Source organism: Notamacropus eugenii, chromosome 2 (genome assembly GCF_028372415.1).
Source record: "Notamacropus eugenii isolate mMacEug1 chromosome 2, mMacEug1.pri_v2, whole genome shotgun sequence".
Classification (NCBI taxonomy): domain Eukaryota; kingdom Metazoa; phylum Chordata; class Mammalia; order Diprotodontia; family Macropodidae; genus Notamacropus; species Notamacropus eugenii.
In genome coordinates, this window is record NC_092873.1 from 466604494 (window position 1) to 466617984 (window position 13491).

Consider the following 13491-nt stretch of genomic DNA (forward strand, 5'->3'; position numbering starts at 1 on the left):
TCTTGGAGATAAGCTAATTCAATGCTGTATTTTAATGGATGCTGTTAGATTGGACTGGCTCACCCTGTAAAGTGTTCACAGACCATAGATGTAGATGTAGAAACAATCTATTCTACGCCCTCATTTTACAGATGAGGAAACTGAAGCCAAGGGAGTTGAAATGACTTGCTCAAGGTGAGAGACATCTCTGTGGCCCAGAGGGTGGCACATTTGGAGGTAGATCGATGTGTGAAAGGGGTATCTCAGCCACTCAAACTCTAGTAGTATCCCAGCACTGATTTGGCCTCACCCTAACCCAGGTTTCTTAAATATTTTTGTTTCATGGACCATGCTTTAAAGCTCAGTGCCTTAGGCACTCCTTAGGCACTCCAAGACTCTTCCTCTTGTTGCTAATTTAAATTGGTGGAAGGAGTTTCTTACAATGGGAATTCCCATTGCTGAAAAGATCACAAGTCTGAATTTTTAAAATAAATAAAATCTTAGATTTGTTATGTCTCACGTGTTCATTCCTGTCACAAGGAGAAGCAGAAAAAGCAAATTAAACAGCAGACATGCAGTCACACACAACTTATATATTAAAGGCAAATAGAAAATGCAGACCATGTGGCAATGTAGCTTAGACATTTGAGGTCTCCTTTGTACCATACAAAGTGAACTAGAGCTTTCACAAAGGTACTACATTATTCTGAAGGAACATGTCACAGTGGAAGAGGACTGGGATTTGGCGTTAGAAGATCTGTATTCAAATCTCAATTCTACCACTTACTATTCACATGACCTTCTCTCTTGTGAAAGTTGATCCTCCGGCTCTGGTAGGTGGGCTTTCATTCTTTCTTGTTGGTCCTTCCTACTGGTTCTTCACCTTGTCATAGTGTTACCTCCAATCATTTCCTAGCTTCCTATAATCTGAAAGCTCCTTATGAATAGGGATTGTGTTTCTTACTGTTTGTGTTTGTATTGCCAGTGATAGCACAGTGCCCACCACAAAGTAAATTATGCAAATGCTTAAAATCTCTCTCCACTCTTCTCCACTCTCTCTAACTCTCTCTATCGTTTTCCATCTTCTTCCTCCCTTTCTCTGCACCTTTCTCTCTTTCTCTCAAGCCTCCCTCTTGCAATGCCTCACTTGCCCCAGTTTCCATGGTCCTTTCCAGTTTCAAATCTAGGATGCTAGGATAATAATGTCACCAGATTTGCAACAGTTTCCTTGGATCACAGTTAAGTTTACTTCACAAATATCCGAAAGCAGAAATGTCCATAGATATGGCAAATCTGTACCATTGCCTCTGAGGCTCCAGTTTTTCAAATGAAAACTCTTCTCTCCTTATCCCTTTTTCCTTTTTTTTTAAGGGGCAGGTATCTGGGGCTGCAGGGCATATGGGGAGAATGAGAGCAGGCCTGGCAGTTGGTTCATCAAAACAGTTGAGGTATTCTTTATATACTTTATCCGGGGAAGGAGGTTAGACTGTCTTTGTGCTTGCTCCCTCGTCTGCAAGTTGCTTGTTTCTAACGCCTTTCTTTCCCCTTCAAAGGCCGTCCTTTATCCTTATTTCGACAACAACAGAATTTCCCTATTGCCATTTTAGGGATTCTTCTGAGATTGGGATCTTTTTCCAAGTTCACAGGCCTGTAACCTTACCAGGAGGATGCTGGTGTTGAAAAGTTCTGCTTTCAGTGCGGAATGCAGCTTCGGACCATTAAAAGTGGTACAGAGTCCCAAAATGTGACCCCATACGTAGACTCTTTTGCTTCTTCCTGGCATCTTGCCTAAGCCTCCTCTCCCTTAGAGGCTTGCCCCCAGAGCCCCTTCCTTCTGAAAGCCCAGGGTACCTGCCCTGTCCTGGTGCTGCGTTCATGTTCGCCTCTCCTGGGATTACTCTGTATTTACTCTGTTTTCTATCTACTTAACTGCGTCCTTGCTGTTTCTCCCTAGTAGAATGTAAATTCTTTAAGGGCAGGCAGCGTTCATTTCTTATTTTTGCATTTCTACCCCTCCCTCCCCCAGCACAGTGCTGGGCACGTACTGATGATTAATCAGTGCTCGTTGAACTGATTTAACTGTACGCAAATGGAGGCTGGTGGGGGGCGAAGGGGTGACTTGAGGCACACAGTGTGATTTCTTTCTCTCCCCCCAATATTTTTCTCAACCCTTGGATAGCCCTGCCTCAAAGCATTTTGGAGGGTGATAGGAATTGAAAAATTTCATGGGAATTTACTGATTTATAACATTAAATAGTATTCTGAATTTAAAATATGAAAGCATATCATTTGTTGCCCAGTTGATGGAAAATGAGAAATAAGTTAGAAAGAGAGATTCTGAGTAATTCTGATTTCTTGGTGGGAAAAGGCCTTAAAGATGGATGAGCAGGGGATAAGGAAGTATGGGGTGTACCGAAAGTCTTAGTGCAGTTTAAAGCTTCAAACTGCAATGAGACTTTGGGGATACCTTGTATTGTGGTGTAGTAGAAGGAAAACTGGACCAGAAGGCACGAGATCAGAGTGTGACTGACAGCCCCGGAAGTTAGGGGCAAATGCCTTCACTTTTCTAACCTTCATCCAGCTTCCTCATCTGTAAGAAAGGAACAGTAATGCTCAGTAGAATATAAACCCCTTAGGATCATAAATCTAGAGCCAAAAAACCCTCAGAGACAATCTAATTTTAGAGTTCTTAACCTGTGTAAACACATATCTGTGTTTGTATGCATGTGTGTTTATATACATATATGTATATGTAACAATTTCAATATAATTTGTTTCTTTTATAATCCTAGATATTTTAGTTCATAATTAAAAAATATTTCACAACGTGACTAATATGGAAATATGTTTAACATAATTGTACATGTATAGTCTATATAAAATTGCATGCCATCTTTGGGGGGAAGGGGAGGTAGAAAAAAATTTGGAACTAAAATTCTTGTAAAAGTGAATGTTAGAAACTATCTTTGCATGTAATTGGAAAAAGAAATACTATTAAGTGGGGAAAAAACCCATTCATCGGAGAAGGGGTCCACAGACTTCACCAGAGTACCAAAGGGGTCCACAACAGAGACACAAAAAAAGGTTAAATACCCCAATCTCATCAAACCTCTTCATTTTACCGATTAGAGAACTGAAGCCCAGAATCTTTAAGATACTTTCTCAAGGTCACAGAGGCAGGACGCATTAGAAGACAGGATTTGGAACTAGCTTCTCTGATGCTTCTAACCATCCTATCAACGAGGGACTTTGTCTCTGTATTCCTGGTGCCTTTTGGTGTCTGACACCCAGTAAGTACTTATTCAATGCTTGTTGAATTGAATTAATCTCTTTTTGAGTTTTTGCTAACAATTACAAGTGTAAAGCTAGATGTGATCTTGGAAGCCACCTAGTCTACCCTTATTTTACAGGTGACGCAGAGAGATAAAACGGACTTGTCTAGTATTACACAATAGAGTCAGAATTTGAATTCAGGACCTTTGAATCTGACCCTCTTTCCCCTGCCCTATGTACCCTAGAAATGTTGGTAGTCAGGACAGAGTTAATAGGGAGACTGCAAGCCTGTCTTGCCTTTATTTAGAGCAACCTCAAATTGCCTGCAGCTGAGCTCCATTTCTGTCACCATCAGGAGTTTGCCGAGTCAACATGGGTGGAGGTGGGGTGGGAAGGGTAGAGGAACAGTCTCTTCAATAATAGATTGAAGCAATTCACTGCTGGGGATTCTTATTTTCTTTTTATGTGCAATGAGAAGACAGCTCAGTCTTGGGGTTTGGGGGAGGGGGTCAAAGCAGGGTCACATATTTCTTTGGAGAATTTCCCCATGGGTTTAATCTTGTTTGCTCACCCCTATCCCCATCACAGACTGAGAACCATATGCCATCAGCCTATCTGCTTTCTCTTTTCCTCATCTTTCTCCCCATGTTTTACGTGTTATGACTTTGCTTCATATTAACTGCCCTTCTCATATGGGTCAGAGTTTCTGAACATAAAACTTGTCAGAGACAGAAGATGGCTGAATCCTCAACATGGTTTTGTGCTAAGATTCCATCCTATCAGACTTAGGAATGAAGCAACCAGAAAAACACAACTCAAGAAGTGAGATAGGAAGACAGGGAGCAAAATGGAGAGGAGCATTAGAAAGGGAACATGGAGACATTGGAGAAGGAGGAGGGCAGAAAGATCTCCAACACATAACCAGTACATAGGCTCTTGTACTCTGAGTTATATGTACATAGGAGTCAGGTCGATCTCTCTGTCATTTGGTAGAGCAGGACACTTTCACTGCCTACTTCTTTGGAGGCTACATTCTCATGAAAACTGTTTGATTTGGGGAGACTGAATTTTATTTCATTTTTCCTTCTTAAATTAGCTCACCTCCTGAAAAGCACACTTCAGCTAGCATAACCCTCGACTTGACTCGATTTGCTCATGATAAAGAAAGACTGACCTGTTCTCATCAGGTTAAGGGTAAAGGAATCAGACAGGAAAAAAAAGGTAACTAGTAAGGAGCATTTCATGTAGTCCAGATGTCAGAGAGTGACTTTCCAGAGAACACAATCAAGACCGAATACTTTTGCAAACCAGGTTTTCGCCTCCCTGTATCTAGGAAGAGAAAGGTAAAAGTTCTATGTGAGTAGAATATCAAGGATGGAAATAATGATAAAGTATAAGTCTCCCAAGTGTAGGGATTGTATTACTTTCATCTTTGCATATCTAGTCCATAGCACAAAGCTTCGTACACACCAGGAGTGCTTTTCGATTGGTTGAATGGAACGATATAGTTTACAAACATTCTTTCCAACTTAGAAGCAAAGCTCAAAATATACATTTCTCCCTTCTTTTATTTAAAAAATACTATGGGGAATGGAACCTCAGTGTTCAAGTCTGTCACATTTGCATAAGACTCCTCACTGGTGTGGAATATTATCTATACTTACTGTCAGACATAGTTGATGTGGTTGACTGGTTTTGCTGACCTACCTCTTTTTCTCCTCCATTTTCCTTTTAAATCTTTGTAATAAGCAATGTCTTCCCAGATAAGGGAGGAAGACTATATACTCTTCATATATTTGGAAATGAAGCTGATGTAAAAACAGAAGACATTAATAAAAATAAGATTTGGTTACCTGGTTCAACCCCTAATCCAAAGCAGGAATCTACTCTGACCTTTGATAAATAGTTATCCCCCTTCTTCTTGAATACCTCCAGGGAAGGGTTTGGTTAAAAACCCTTCAGCATGTACCTTATTCATGCCATTTACAATTTGATGGGTTTTAATTATATCTTCTCTCAGGCTTCATCTTTTCTAACAAAAGAGTGCTAATTTATTTTATTTCATGGCATATTAGGTAAAATGCTATACTTTGAATCAGTAAGACAAGCTCTGACACTTCTGACATTTGTGATCCTGGGCAATTCTCTTAATGACTCCAAGTCTCAGTTGTCTGAGGTGAAGGAATTTGGAATGTTTGAGATGAAGAAGGGAAGACTTTCAGGGGCATCTGATAGCAATCTTCACATTTTGGAAGGGTTGTTCCAAAGAAGTATTAGATTTGTTCTTCTTAACCCCAAAGGGCAATTTGGAGGGTGAAAGTTCCTTGATGGAAGGAAAAACTTGCCAACAATTAGAACTGTTTTTAGGGGAAAGAGCTGCCTTAGGAATTCGAGGGTTCTTCCAAAATGGAGGTCTTCAAGCAGAAAAAGATATTCTAACAGGGATTCTTGGTCATGTCCAGTCCAGGTTGGACTAAATGGCCTGTAGGACTTTATGTGGGAGTATTTATGAGGTCTAAAATCTCTCATATTTTACAGTATTGACACATTCAAACAGCTGGTACCTCTTCATGTCCAAGGCAAAAAGAGAGGGTCTGGTTGGAAGAGGAGGGTCTGGGAGAATAGGAAATGTGTCCTGACTTAGTGTGGGGTGGGGGGTACATGAGAGGACATAATGAATACAATGTTCAACTTGGAATTAGGAAGCCTTGAATTCAAATCTTGCCTCACTAGCTATGTAATACTGAGCTAATTTCATAAACTCTTTAAGCCCCAGGTCCCTCATCTGTAAAATGGAGACAGTGATAGCACCTAGCTAAAAGGAGGGGGAGGCTGCTGTGAAGATGAAGTAAGATAATGTAGGCAAGAGAATTTACTAACCTTAAAATGCCATGTAAAATGTCCTGTTTCTTTCTTAACACTCAAATTCTGAGTAAGAGTTTCCATAGAATTTCTCAGAACTGTGTGTTATAACTTTGCCCAATCTTGGCCAAAGCAGCTTTGGAGAATCTCTGAATTTAAGTGCTGAAAGGGACTTTAGAATTAATTCTGCTACCCCATCCCCATTTTATAGATGAGGAAACTGTGTCCCCATCCTATCTTTCCTGCCTTACACTTCTATGGTCCACTCAAGTTGATCTTGCTGTTTTGTTCCCTTTCCTGTCTCCATTTCCTTTGTACTAGTTGCCTTCCATTCCTGGAATCCACTCCCTCCTCACTTCTGTCTTTTAGAATCTCTTCGACAATCAAGTATCACCTACTACAAAAGACATTTCCTAGTACTCCTGGATGCAACAAAGGTTGCCATATCTAATTTGTATACATCAATATCCATGCATGTCAGTTCCATTATTATAATGTAAATTCCATGTTTACTTCATTTTTCCAACACATCTCTGAATAATCCCTTCATTAATTCCTTCTAAGACCTTCAAGAGCAGATGCCATAGGATTGTTCCACAGACACCCCAGAAGAAGTCAGAAGGAAGCAGAAGGTTTGGAGATGACTGGCCGAAATGATCCCTGGAATTGAAGAGCTTGGCATTTCTGTGCAATTCTGCTATGTTTGATAAACCACGCGGCCACACTATTAGCATATAGGACCAGATATAGGAGACAGAGTGCTAGAGGTATACATTGTCCAGTTTTATAATCCTCAGCACCAATTTTGCGTCTTCAACTCAACATTTCCAAAATTGAACTCATTTTCTTTCTCCCTGAAGAGGTTTGAGGAACCTGTGGCAAGGCCACATGTGGCCTTCCAAGTGTTCAGGTGCAGCCTTTTGACTGAGTCCAAGTTTTATGGAACAAATCCTTTTATAAACTCTGTGAAGTTTGCATTTTGTCAAAGGGTCACACTTGAGGACCTAGAGGGTCACGTGTGGCCTCAAGGCTGCAGGTTCCCCACACCTGTCCTAAATCTTCCCTACCTGCTACCTTTCCTATTACTGTAGAGGCAATAGAATTCTTCCTCCATGCTCAGAACCTAGGAGTCATCCTGGACTCCTCACTATCTCACGCTCCCCATATCCAAGTTGTTGTGAGGACCTGTGCCTTTGCCATATCTTTCATATAGACTCCTCCTTCTCTCCTCTGACACTGCCACCACTCCAGGACAGGCCCTCATCATCTCATGCCTGAGCCATTGTAATGCCCTGAAGGTGGGTTTGTCTGCTTCCAGTCTCTTCTCTTTCTAATTCATTCTCCTTTCAGTCATTAAAGTGATTTTTCTAAAGCCCAAGTCTGACCATCTCATGTAAAGTGACATACCCTGTATTAAGGTATATAATAAGCAAGGAGTCCAACACTGTCAAGCCTCTAACTTTAAAAAGATTGGGAGGAAATCCTTGTTCACCTGGATTTTAAATAAGTCTAGAATGTCAGTTAAACAATAAATAGTTATTAAATGTTTACTATGTGCCAGGCACAGGCACCATGCTAAGTGCTGGGGGGCCCAAAAGAGGCAAAAGGCAGTTCTTCTCCTCAAGGAGCTTATAATCTAATAGAGGAGACAACATGCAAAGAAAAATATGCAAAGCATGCTATATACAGGATAAGTAGGGAATAATTGAGAGGGAAGGCACTATAATTAAGAGGGTTCAGGAATTCTAGTGAAAGATGGAATTTTAATTGAGATTTAAAGGAAACCAGGGAGGTCACTTGTCTGAACTGAGCAGGGAGAGTGCTCCAGGCATGAGGGACAGGCAGTGAAAATGCCTGGAGTCAAGAAATGGAGTGTCTTATTTGTGGAACAACCAGGAGGCCAGCATCACTAGATTGAAGAGTATGGAAGTATGTGCAGTGGAGTAAGGTGTAAGAAGACTAGAAAGGTAGGAGGATTGGGTTATGAAGAGCTTTGTATGCCAGAGAGAGCCTTTGGTATTTGATCCTCATGGCAATGAGGAGCCATTGGAATTTATTGAATGATATGTGTGTTTTATTTTCTCAGAGTTTCTGCTGCTTCTCTTTTTTTTTAAAATTATTTTTTAAATCTTTTTCTTTTTTAATTTAGCTCTTTTAGGAACTCTTTTGGGCTTGTGTCCAACTTGCATTTTTCTTTCAGGCTTTGCTTGTAGATATTTTCAAATCATTGTCTTCTGAGTTTGTCTTGAACTTCTCTGTCACCATTTTAGATTTTTATGGTAAAATTCTTTTCTGTTGTTGTTTGCTCATTTTTTTCATCCTTTTTCTTGACTTTGGACTTTAGATTAGAGTTAGACTCTGCTCACCTCTGTGGGTAGGCAGGGGATATATGGCCTGAGTTTCTATCTATTTATGTTTTTCTGTTGCTTTCATAGTTTAGTCTGTGGAACCTGTGAGATTTTGGTGCTTCCAAGATAGTATGATCTGTGAAAAGGTCTCTTTACTGTCCTGCTGGACTGTGCTCTGGACCCCACCCAGGTAAGGCTCCTTGTCTTTCTCTTCTCCCACCCTTTCCCTCTTAACCAACTCAAGATTGCTCTTTTCACTCTGGAACTTACTCAGAACTGGATAATGGGTGACAGAACTGTCAGGTGGCCCCATTCCTGCTCCCAGTGCTAGGACAAGGGTCCCTTGGGATCCCTTTCTGACCAAGTGTTCAGTCCCCTTACCTTCCTTGGGCACTGGGATGTTTCCTGTCATTGATATCATTGACACAACCTGGTGCTGCCACCAGGCATGTTGTGTACTCCTGACCAGCCTCCATCCTAGTGTCTGCAGATTTTTAGAGCTATACCCAAGGACCTAGAGGGCCACATGCAGGTTCCCCAGCCCTATATAATCTGTGCCAATATTACACACACACACACACACACACACACACACACACACACACACACACACACACACATATACACACATTTGCATATTTGCACTCATATTTGTACCTTTCTAAGAAGGGAATTCACTCTAGGGGAAAGCTCTTAAACAAAGTTTTGGTATCATGTGTGGGATCTCTAAAAGGATTAACCAAGTCCCTTTTAGAAAGCTATTCAGTCAATAAGCACTTATTAAATGCTTACAATCTAATGGGGGGAAATAGCCCATAAAGGAAGCTGAAATAGCCTCTAATCACAGGGATATTTGATAACCAACCAGGAACTGCTGAGGGTTCATGTGCCTTAGCAAGGAGTCAGAGTATATGTCCTTTTCCACGAAGCCAAAGGGCCTATGTCTTGCTTCCCAGGGTGTGCCCCACTAATTTAACAGATCGGAGTTCACCAGATCATCCTTATTTCAGCAGTATTGTCTATACCTATTGAATAATTTTATTTAAGTCTCTGGAAGAGATTGCATAATTTACCTGAACCAGTCACCTTCCCATGCCTGTGTGACCATGGGCAAATCACTAAATATCTCTGGGCTTCAGTTTCCTCCTCTTGGGGTGAAGGGTTGGTCTAGGCAGCCCCTCTGCTTCCTTCTATCTATCTATGGTCATATGGATAGCTGTGAGTAGGGAGGTAGTCAACAGGCAGTTTTATGTGGGAGATAGACCGAGTCTTGTCAGAAAAGACTTTAAGGGGACACAGACCTCTTTTAAAGCAAATTCACCTAAAAAAACTCACCTAAAACTCATTAAGAAGGCTTTAAAGATGTCTACAGCATAAGTCAAGGGTCCACAACAGCAGCTTTTGTCATCATCTTGCTCAACATTTTCTGCCTCCCCATCCGGCCACAGGGTGTCAGTGTTTTTTCACATTCACGTTAGCTTGGTCAGCAAGGTAACTGACTCCAGAAGTCAGGACCTGGGATCTAATAGCTCAGTGAAGCTGGGATAAAACTCCTCTCACCTTGCTGCCTAAGCCCTGAGCTCCCCGAACCCTGAGCTTTCCATGCGTTCTAAAGGCAGCTGAGACTATTTTCCCTGATAACTCTTTTTGTAAGCACATGTGGGGTTTTGCTGAGAGATAGTAGATTTGCTGACTGTCCCTTTGGTGCCACTCATTTTGTCCTAAGGGTCACTTCATCCTGCCTGGATGCTCTATAGGGTATGATAGATACAGATTTCAATTCCATGCAATTCACTTCAGTTGGGCAGATATCTATGAAGTGCCAACGATATACAAGAATCACAGATTTAGAGCTGGAAGATATTAGCTGCTTTCTCATTGAACCCTCTTATTTTACAGATGCAGAAACTGAGGCCCTGAGAGATTAAATGCCTCTTCCAAGTTAACACTGGTAGCAAAGGGGCTGACCCAGCATTCACTTTGTTTGCCTCCAAGGCCAGAACTCCATTCCACCATGTCCCTTCCAGCCTTAAATCCTCCTAAGCCCATGATCCCCTGGGATACTGCATGCTGCCTAACTTATGAAAGAGGCCTTTCAAACTGGTGCAGGAATGTGGGTGATTACCATAGCCCCTGTTTAAAGTACAGCAAAACCGTATTACTTTGGGCTAATGGCAGGGGAGATCAGAGTGTCTGAGAAATCTGAATGGTAACAGTGACAAAGGAAGCAGAGCTTTATGACTTGCAGGTACATACTGTGATTCAAAGTAACAAAGCATTAACTAATTATGACTTAATGACAACTCATTTGTATTTACTAGCATCTAGTACAAATGTCTAAAATCAGTTTGTCCTCTTAGGTTAAACATTCTTCCAGGATCCAATTTATACCCTCTGGTTAGCAAAATTCTTCCTTAAGAGCTGGTACTAAGGCATATTCCTGCCCTGGCAAGCCCAGCCTGGGCATTCCAGGATCAGATTTTGAATCAGCTTCCTAATTGTTCTTTCTGAGCTATACTCCAAAAGCAGCTGGAATAATCTTTCTAAGGCTTAGGTTTGACCATGTCATTCCCATGACCAAAAGCCTTTCATGACTCCCTATTTTTTTTCTTTCTAAATATAATTATTTATTTTTAGTTTTCAACATTCATTTCCTTAAAATTTTGAGTTTTAAATTTTCTCCCCCTCCTGATCCTCTCCCCTCTCCAAGACAGTGTGCAATCTGATATAGGTTCTACTTGTACATTCATATTAAATATATCTTCACCTTAGTTATGATATAAAGAAGAATTAGAACTAATAATGGAAGGAAGCATGAGAAAGAAGAAACAAAACAACAAAAGAAAAGGAGAGCAAATAGCATGTTTCAATCTGCATTCAGACTTCATAGTTCTTTCTCTGAATGTGAATAGCACGTCCCATCATGAGTCTTTTGGAGTTGTCTTAGACCCTTGCATTGCCAAGAAGAGCTAAGTCTATTAAAGTCAATCATTGCACAATGTAGCTATTGCTATGTACAATGTTTTCCTGGTTCTGCTCACTTCACTCAGCACCAGTTCATATAGTCTTTCCAGGTTTTTCTGAAGTCCATCTGCTCATCATTTCTTATAGCACAATTGTATTCCATTAAAATCATCTACCACAACTTGTTCAACCATTCCCTAGTTGATAGGCATCCCCTCAGTTTCTAATTCTTTGCCACCACAGAAAGAGTTGCTATAAATATTGTTGTGTATGTGGGTCCTTTTCCCATTTTTGTGATCTCTTTGGAATACAGAGCTAGAAGTGGCATTGTTGGGTCAAAGGCATGACTCTATGGCTTCTTGGATAAAATATGAACTTCAGCCTGGCATTTAATAATTTGGCTTCATAATTCAAATTCCATAATTTGGCTTCAACCAACCTTTTCTGTGTTATTTAAAATAATAATGATAGATAGTATTTGTATAGCACTTACTATGTGTCAGGCACTGTGCTAAGCACTTTACCAATACCATCTCATTTGATCTTGAAAAGAAAATTGGGAGGTAGGTGCCATTATTGTCCCCATTTTACAGATGAGGAAACTTGAGGCAAACAGAGGTTAAATGATTTACCTAAGGCCATACAGCTAGTAAATTTCTGAGGCTGGTTTTGAATTGGATTTGAATTTCCTGACTCCAGCTTCAGGGCTATATCCACTGTGCCACCTAACTGTCTATGGCATTATTATTCCCCTTCATATAATCTACGTTTCTGCTAAAGTGGACTGTTGGCTGTCTTCAGACTTGGCATTTCATCTCCTATACCATCTGCCATGCCTGGAAGTTTTAGAGTGTCCAGAGGAGGTATGGTCAAGGGCCTAACTTCTTGCCATATAACGATCTGTTGAAGAAACTTGAGGATGTCTGCTGGCAGAGGAGATCATCCAGGAGGAGTAGGAGAGTTGTCTTCAGCTGCTTGAAGGACAATCATGTAGAAAAGAGACCAGACTTGTTTTGTTTGGCCCTAGAAAGCAGAATTAGAAGTAATGGGTAGAAGTTGCAAAAAGAGCAAATTTAGGCCAGAGGTCAAGAAAAATTTCCTAATGACTTAGTTGTGGATAAAAATAGATTAGGCTGTTATGGTAGGTAGTGGGTCTCCCCTCCTTCCTGTATGCCCCTTATCACACCCTGGGGGTGTTCTATAAAATACCAAACCAGTTTGGAAACCACATGCAAGTATAGCATGGAGTAGAGAGCCATTTTAGCCAAGCCTGAGAGAAAAAGAGAGAGAGAGAGAGAGAGAGAGAGAGAGAGAGAGAGAGAGAGACAGAGAGACAGAGAGACAGAGAGACAGAGAGAGACAGAGAATTGCCTTGGGGGAGAGAGGGGAGATTAGGAAGCAAGCCTCTAGTTCACTCTTCCCCCACATCATGAAAGGATAGCATCTAAGTGGTGTTCCTGGAGCATCTGTAATTGGAAGTAGTATCTGAATCTGGTGCTGAGGATGAACTAGACCCACTGAGGAAAGGCAGCGTCAGGGGCTCCAGTAAGGACCCCAAGCAGTAGGCTACTATACCTAAGGAAAGCTCCATGAAGGTCTCACAAAGGACCAAAAGACTTCTAGCAGCTGGGAGCTGTGGCCACAAGAGGTCTCTAAACTTTGGCTGACTTTCACCTAGACTCTAGGTACTGGTGGGGGTGTATACTGACATTTGAGGGGATATTTTATGTCAATTATTCTTCCTATATCACTTTAGTAAATACTTGTTTCAGTAAGCACCCCAACATACACAGGGGAGCCTGCTATCACAGGTTCTTAGATCTGCATTCATATAAGGAAAGGCAATTTTTGAGGGGTTAACGATCACTTTGATCAAGCACATGTATCAATCTTTTAGTCAAGCACATATATCATTCACCTGATTCAGGGGAGTCAGCACTCTGAACTTCAAAGAGAAGTTAATTAACAGAGAAATTAAAGGTCAACAGACATGGCTTCCTCTGCCTGAATTCAACAGATAGGTACAACTGTCTGACCATAGTTATCAGAGAGGGAAGCATGACGT